General features: G+C 52.3%; 1 pseudogene; it reads left to right on the top strand.

Annotated features, from left to right (window-relative positions):
• Positions 1–2232, top strand: part of LOC115630221 — a 2809-nt pseudogene extending 577 nt beyond the window's left edge.
• Positions 2233–7463: the final 5231 nt, after the last annotated feature.

Below are 7463 nucleotides of genomic sequence, written 5' to 3'. Positions count from 1 at the left end.
ATGGCTTATAGTTTATTCAAATTATTATGGCTTGCCCATTGATAACATAGAATAAATGTCATTAAATTTGATAAAGTGCTGATAGATTGATATGAAATACAGTGTGTTAATTTTTCGAAATTATATAATGATATTTATATCTATGATATTTATATTTATTATAGGCACTTGTATGATTAACAATGCGAAAGATTCAGGATACCTTCGGGACCCGTCTTGAAACACGGACCAAGGAGTCTAACATATATGCAAGTCATTGGGATTTATTTTATAAACCTAATGGCGTAATTAACTTGACTACCAATACAAATGGGATTAGTTTTTAAATTATTTTATATAGTTTATTAATTCAATCCCGGGGCGCTCTATATAGTTATGTATAATAATATTTATATTATTTATACCTCTAACTGGAACGTACCTTGAGCATATATGCTGTGACCCGAAAGATGGTGAACTATACTTGATCAGGTTGAAGTCAGGGGAAACCCTGATGGAAGACCGAAACAGTTCTGACGTGCAAATCGATTGTCAGAATTGAGTATAGGGGCGAAAGACCAATCGAACCATCTAGTAGCTGGTTCCTTCCGAAGTTTCCCTCAGGATAGCTGGTGCATTTATATATTGCATAAAATAATCTTATCTGGTAAAGCGAATGATTAGAGGCCTTAGGGTCGAAACGATCTTAACCTATTCTCAAACTTTAAATGGGTAAGAACCTTAACTTTCTTGAAATGAAGTTTAAGGTTATGATATAATGTGCCCAGTGGGCCACTTTTGGTAAGCAGAACTGGCGCTGTGGGATGAACCAAACGTAATGTTACGGTGCCCAAATTAACAACTCATGCAGATACCATGAAAGGCGTTGGTTGCTTAAAACAGCAGGACGGTGGACATGGAAGTCGTAATCCGCTAAGGAGTGTGTAACAACTCACCTGCCGAAGCAACTAGCCCTTAAAATGGATGGCGCTTAAGTTGTATACCTATACATTACCGCTAAAGTAAATGATTCATATTTATATAAAAATATAAATTTTGAAACTTTAGTGAGTAGGAAGGTACAATGGTGTGCGTAGAAGTGTTTGGCGTAAGCCTGCATGGAGCCGCCATTGGTACAGATCTTGGTGGTAGTAGCAAATAATCGAATGAGACCTTGGAGGACTGAAGTGGAGAAGGGTTTCGTGTGAACAGTGGTTGATCACGAGTTAGTCGGTCCTAAGTTCAAGGCGAAAGCCGAAAATTTTCAAGTAAAAATATATATATATATACACAACATACATATTATTATTGATACACTTGAATAATTTTGAACGAAAGGGAATACGGTTCCAATTCCGTAACCTGTTGAGTATCCGTTTGTTATTAAATATGGGCCTTGTGCTCATCCTGGCAACAGGAACGACCATAAAGAAGCCGTCGAGAGATATCGGAAGAGTTTTCTTTTCTGTTTTATAGCCGTACTACCATGGAAGTCTTTCGCAGAGAGATATGGTAGATGGGCTAGAAGAGCATGACATATACTGTTGTGTCGATATTTTCTCCTCGGACCTTGAAAATTTATGGTGGGGACACGCAAACTTCTCAACAGGCCGTACCAATATCCGCAGCTGGTCTCCAAGGTGAAGAGTCTCTAGTCGATGGAATAATGTAGGTAAGGGAAGTCGGCAAATTAGATCCGTAACTTCGGGATAAGGATTGGCTCTGAAGATTGAGATAATCGGGCTTGATTGGGAAACAATAACATGGTTTATGTTCTCGTTCTGGGTAAATAGAATTTCGATTATTTTTAATGATCGTCATTTGTTCCCCGGATTGTTAGTTACGTAGCCAATTGTGGAACTTTCTTGCTAAAATTTTTAAGAATACTAATCTGGAGGGGTTAAACCTTTCAGTTTTAGCTCTTTTAAATTATAACGATTATCAATTAACAATCAATTCAGAACTGGCACGGACTTGGGGAATCCGACTGTCTAATTAAAACAAAGCATTGTGATGGCCCTAGCGGGTGTTGACACAATGTGATTTCTGCCCAGTGCTCTGAATGTCAACGTGAAGAAATTCAAGTAAGCGCGGGTCAACGGCGGGAGTAACTATGACTCTCTTAAGGTAGCCAAATGCCTCGTCATCTAATTAGTGACGCGCATGAATGGATTAACGAGATTCCTACTGTCCCTATCTACTCAGTTTGCTTTAGACGGTCGTCGCGAGCGGACGTGTGATTTCGGTGCGCGCATCATATTTTTTGAAAGTGAGTTTGCTTATCAGCAAGTGCCAAGTGACCAATCAGCGACAAGTAAACAAGTTGTTTACTTGTTTATGACAAACAGCGTTCTAAAAATAGAACAAGCAGATAAGAGACTGCAATAGTGTGCGTATACGTGTAAGTGCACTCGCGGAAAGAAAAACTGAGAGCACCAACATGGTGCGAACCCGGTCTAATAGCCGGTGCAGCAACAACAACAACAGTTGTAATGACGTGGAGATGGCCGATGACCATCTCCACGAGCGGGACAACAATCGAGGTGGTGGTAAAGCCACTCGCGAGCGGTCCAAAACGCGAAAGGGTGGCGACAGAGGGCTGAACACGGCGTCGCCAGCGGATTGCGAGGCAGAGGATGTTTCGCCTACCAAGAAGAGGATTAGGGAGAAGGCAGGTGTAGCAGCCTCCTCCTCCTCGTCCCCTGACTTGGATGACGGAGCAACTGCGTCGCAATGGGTTGCCGACGTCGCCGCCGCCAATTCTGCCGCCAACTCTGCTGCCAACGCTGTCGCCGCCGACAGCGCCGTCGCGATAAGTACCGCGTCGCTCGCTGCCGACAAAGCCGCCGGCACCAATGCCGAGGGAGTTACCGCGAAGCCGGCCACTGACGCCGCTGCCGCCACCGCTGCCGCCGCGAAACCGGCTACTATAGCCGACGCCGCCGTCGCGAAGCCCAAAACGGAGGCTGTATTTAAGAAGCCGCTGGCACCGACCACCGTCGCGAGGTCGTATGCCGCAGTCGCAGAGAGGGCGCTGCCCGCTGCCGGAGCCATTCTGCCGCCATGCGCTGCTGCGACGTATGCAGCCGCTGCTGCGAGCGCTGACGTCCCCCCTGCTGCTCCCGCTGTACCACGATGCTCAGCAGTGAGTATCGTGGCTAGTGGCACCTCTGCCGTTATGGCAGAGCTGTCAGCCATTAAGAAAATGGCAAGGGATGCCCTACTGGAGGCGCAGATGAAGCCAGCGCAGTCGAAGGCCGTTGCGGATGCGACCGCCAAATATGAAGACCTGATCACGGCTCTCATGCTGCGAGTGAGCCAGCTGGAGTGTAGAGTCGGAGCCACCAAGAGCTCGCAAGCGGTGCCCCCCACCACGCTGCCAACGGTGCCAACGGTGCCAAAGACGTCCACTGCTGCCACCAAGGCTGTGTCCACAGCCCTGCCGCGCCCCAAGAAGCCTGCTGAAACATACTCAGCAGTGCTGGCCAGTCAAGACCCGACGGTCACGAGCGAGCAGGTGGTGCAAATCATGAAGAAGGAGGTGATGCCAGGCACGAACTACCGGGTTCATGGCATCCACCAAACGAAGCGAGGGGAAACAGTGCTGCGAATGATGTCCGAAGGCGACATGAAGAGCCTTTTGAGCAGCCAAAAGTTTAAGGAGGCCGGACTGGTCGTCCAGCCGAACAGAGGACTGCGCCAAAAAGTCATCGTATATGACGTTGACACGGAGGTTTCGCCGGAGCAGTTCCTGGAGGAGGCGTACGCCCTTAATTTCAAGGAGGAGATGACCTCGGAGAAATATAAGGAGGCGGTCAGGTTGGAGACCAAGAGGTGGTCTGTCACGGACGGTGGCAGGATCAATCTGACGCTCGACGTGGATGAGGCAGCAGCAACCATCCTGGAGAAAGCCGGCAGAATCTTCGTGAGCTGCCATTCCTTCAGATGCAGGAAGCTGGTTCGCACGTATGCATGCCACAGGTGCATGTCATTTAACCACAAGGTGGCGGAGTGCAACGCAACCACGGCGTGTCGTCAATGTGGGGAGACCGGACACATTGCGGCCAAATGCAACAAGCCGGCGGACTGCCGCAACTGCCGCATGAAAGGGCATCCTTCGGGGCATCGCACGCTCTCGGAGGCATGTCCGATATATGCAGCGGTGATAGCGAGGGTGCAAGCTAGACATTAATCATGTTTAGATTCATCCAAGCGAATTGTGGGAGATGCAGCGACGCAACAATAGAGTGTGGGGTTAGGATAAGGAATTCTGGATACACCTTCGCTCTGATCCAGGAACCTTATGTTAGCCCCCACTTGGATCGCGTTACTGGACTGCCATCCAGTATGCGAGTCTACACTGACAGGAGGAAGAAGGCGGCCATCATTGTGGATGACCCTGATGTCGTGTGCGTCCAAATGGAGGACCTCACAACGGACCTTGGGGTATGCGTGAGAGTGACGGGTGGCTTTGGCACAGCCTACCTGTCCTCCGTATACTGCCAATTTGGAGCCGAGATTGAGCCGTATCTAGGCTACTTGGATGCAGTGTTGTTGCGCGCTAGCAACACGCCTGCCATCCTCGGACTCGACGCGAACGCAGTATCCCCCCTGTGGTTTAGCAAAGTCTCTGATGCGAATCAGGGACATTTAAACCAACAGCGGGGTGAGCTGCTGGCCGAGTGGATCACGGGGAGTAGTGCTGGAGCGCTAAATGAATATAGCGAGGTATTCACCTTCGATGGACCGAACGGGAGGAGTGACATTGACGTCACAATCGCCAACGACGCAGCATTGGTATGGGCTGCATACCAATGGAGAGTGGACGAGTGGGTCCTGAGTGACCACAACAGAATCTCTGTTGTGGTGACACCTGGACCCCAGAACGCAGTTGAGAGTACCAATACTCCTGTGCCGTCCTGGAATCTCGCGAGAGCGCGTTGGCGATTGTTCGATGAGGAGGTCATCGGAGGAGCGGAGGCGATTTCGGCGGATGCACCGATGGACGAGCAGGTAGCGGCCCTACGGTCTGTCGTACACCATGCGTGCGACAGGGCGATAGGACGCCGTGAGACGAGTACAGTTCGGAGAGTGAACTGGTGGACGGCTGAGTTGGACGACATGCGCCGACGGGTGAGGAGAGTGCGACGCCGAAGGCAGTATGCGCGTCGTCATCACACCGATGACGAGCGGCTTCTTGCTACTGAGCTGAGGATTGCCTTGGCTCAGTACAAGAAGCAAATACTGAAGGCGAAGGAGGACGACTGGCGGCGTTTTGTGCAGGAGCACAGAGACGACCCGTGGGGCCATGTATACCGGATCTGCAATAACAGACGCAGAGGAAACGCCGAGATAGGGTCGCTTCGGGCCAATGGCGAGACAGTCGTTTCGTGGAACGACTGTGCGCGAGTGCTCCTCCGCAACTTTTTCCCAGTTGCGGAGTCCAGAGCTCCCATAGCCATTGCCGAAGTTGCCCCTCCAGCTCTCGAGGTTTCGGAGGTGTCTGCATGTATTGCACGGTTGAGGAGCAGGCGATCGCCAGGATTGGATGGGATCACTGGAGCGGTTGCAAAGGCGGTCTGGAGAGCTATCCCCCAGCACTTGGCAGCGTTGTATTCCCGCTGTTTAGCAAGTGGATACTTCCCGGAAGAGTGGAAGCGGCCACGTGTGGTCGCTTTGCTCAAAGGGCCTGATGGGAACAGGAACGATCCTGCTTCCTATCGAGGTATCTGCTTGCTGCCGGTGTTCGGTAAAGTGCTGGAGGCGATCATGGTGGACCGTCTCAAGGAGGCAGTGCCGGAAGGCTGCAGATGGCAATTCGGCTTCAAACCTGGACGCTGCGTGGAGGACGCGTGGAGGCACGTGACAAGCACGGTCGCGGCCAGCCCGGCCCGATACGTGCTTGGATTATTCGTGGACTTCAAAGGAGCCTTCGACCACTTGGAGTGGAGTTACGTAATGCGCCGATTGGACGACGCGGGATGCCGAGAAATTAGCTTGTGGCAGAGCTATTTTTCTGGCAGGAGCGCGTCCATGCTGAGCAATTGCGGAGAGGAGACTGTGTCGGTAACTCGAGGTTGCCCACAGGGGTCCATTAGCGGTCCATATATTTGGAATTAGGCTATGGACGTGTTGCTGAGGAGGCTGGAGCAGGAGTGCACCTTTCAGCGCTTATGCTGATGACCTGCTCATCCTCGTGGAGGCGAACGCGAGACGTGCGTTGGAAGAGGAGAGCGAGCGGCTGATGAGCATCGTCGGAGAGTGGGGTGCCGAAGCAGGCGTTTCGGTATCCACCACTAAGACACACATCATGCTGCTGAAGGGTACTTTGGCACGCAGCAGACCTCCCTGGGTACGTTACCGGGGGATGGCTCTGCCGTACGTGCCCTGCACAAAGTACCTGGGCATTATGGTCGGCGAGCGGATGAGCTTTTATGCCGCACATAGTGTCCCTACGCGGGAAGATGCTGGGCGTCGCGGGAAGACTGGCGCGAGTGCTGCGCGTGGACTGGGGCCTCAGTCCGGAGGCAAAGAGAACCATCTATGCGGGCCTGATGATACCGTGCGCACTGTTTGGTGCGTCGGTATGGTACCGACAGGCAGGGCAGGTTGCGCCCAAGAGGCGCCTCATGTCCTGCCAGAGAGTGACACTACTGGCAACACTGCCAGTGTGTCGCACAGGTCTCGACGGTCGCGCTACAGGTGCTGGCAGGAGCCGCACCGTTTGACTTGGTTGCCAAGCAATTGGCAATCATGTTCAAACTGCGCAAGGGCTACCCGCTGGAGGAGGGAGAGTGGCTGCACGGCCAGGACTTGGCGGACGTGGATAAGAGGCAGAGGAAGGCGCTGCTAGACGAATGCCTGCTACGTGAGTGGCAGCTCCGATGGGATGACGACGGTGAGTGCGGGCGCACGACCCATCGTTTTTTCCCAGACGCAGGCTTCGTCTACAGTCGCAGGAGCTTCAGGTTCAGCCTGCGTGCTGGATTCCTGATGACGGGACATGGCTCGATGAACGAGTTTCTGCACAGGCGAGGCATCGCCGACGCGCCTGCATGCTCATGCGGCGCTGAGGAGGAGGATTGGCTGCACATCTTGTGTGTATGCCGCTGTACGCGGATCTTCGTGACCTCGCAGGACTTGGGATCGAGTTGAGGAGCGGCATTCTGGAGGGTTGTCTGGTGTGACGGAGACGCCAGAGAGGATGCAGAGAGCTGGAGGCGTTCGCTGACGCTGTGTTCGCACGGCGTCGGCAACGTGATGAACAGCCGGTGAACAGTGGGCTGCCAGTCCCGGGCTAAAATCAGCCAAAACTGGCACCTCCCCGTGTGATGGCGGGGCTTAGAATACCATCTCAGCGGTCACGGCTTGTCGTATGAGGCGACTGATGTGGCAAAAAGCTGGTGAACCCATCCGTGCTGTCGGGCAACAAGGGCCAGGGCTCACCGAGTCCTACTCATGCCGCTGTTCAGGGCGGTATGAGT

This window comes from Scaptodrosophila lebanonensis, unplaced genomic scaffold, assembly GCF_003285725.1.
Source record: "Scaptodrosophila lebanonensis strain 11010-0011.00,11010-0021.00 unplaced genomic scaffold, SlebRS2 tig00000365-arrow-arrow-pilon, whole genome shotgun sequence".
Classification (NCBI taxonomy): Eukaryota; Metazoa; Arthropoda; class Insecta; order Diptera; family Drosophilidae; genus Scaptodrosophila; species Scaptodrosophila lebanonensis.
Note: the sequence above shows the minus strand (reverse complement) of the source record. Positions and strands in the feature narration are given on the sequence as shown.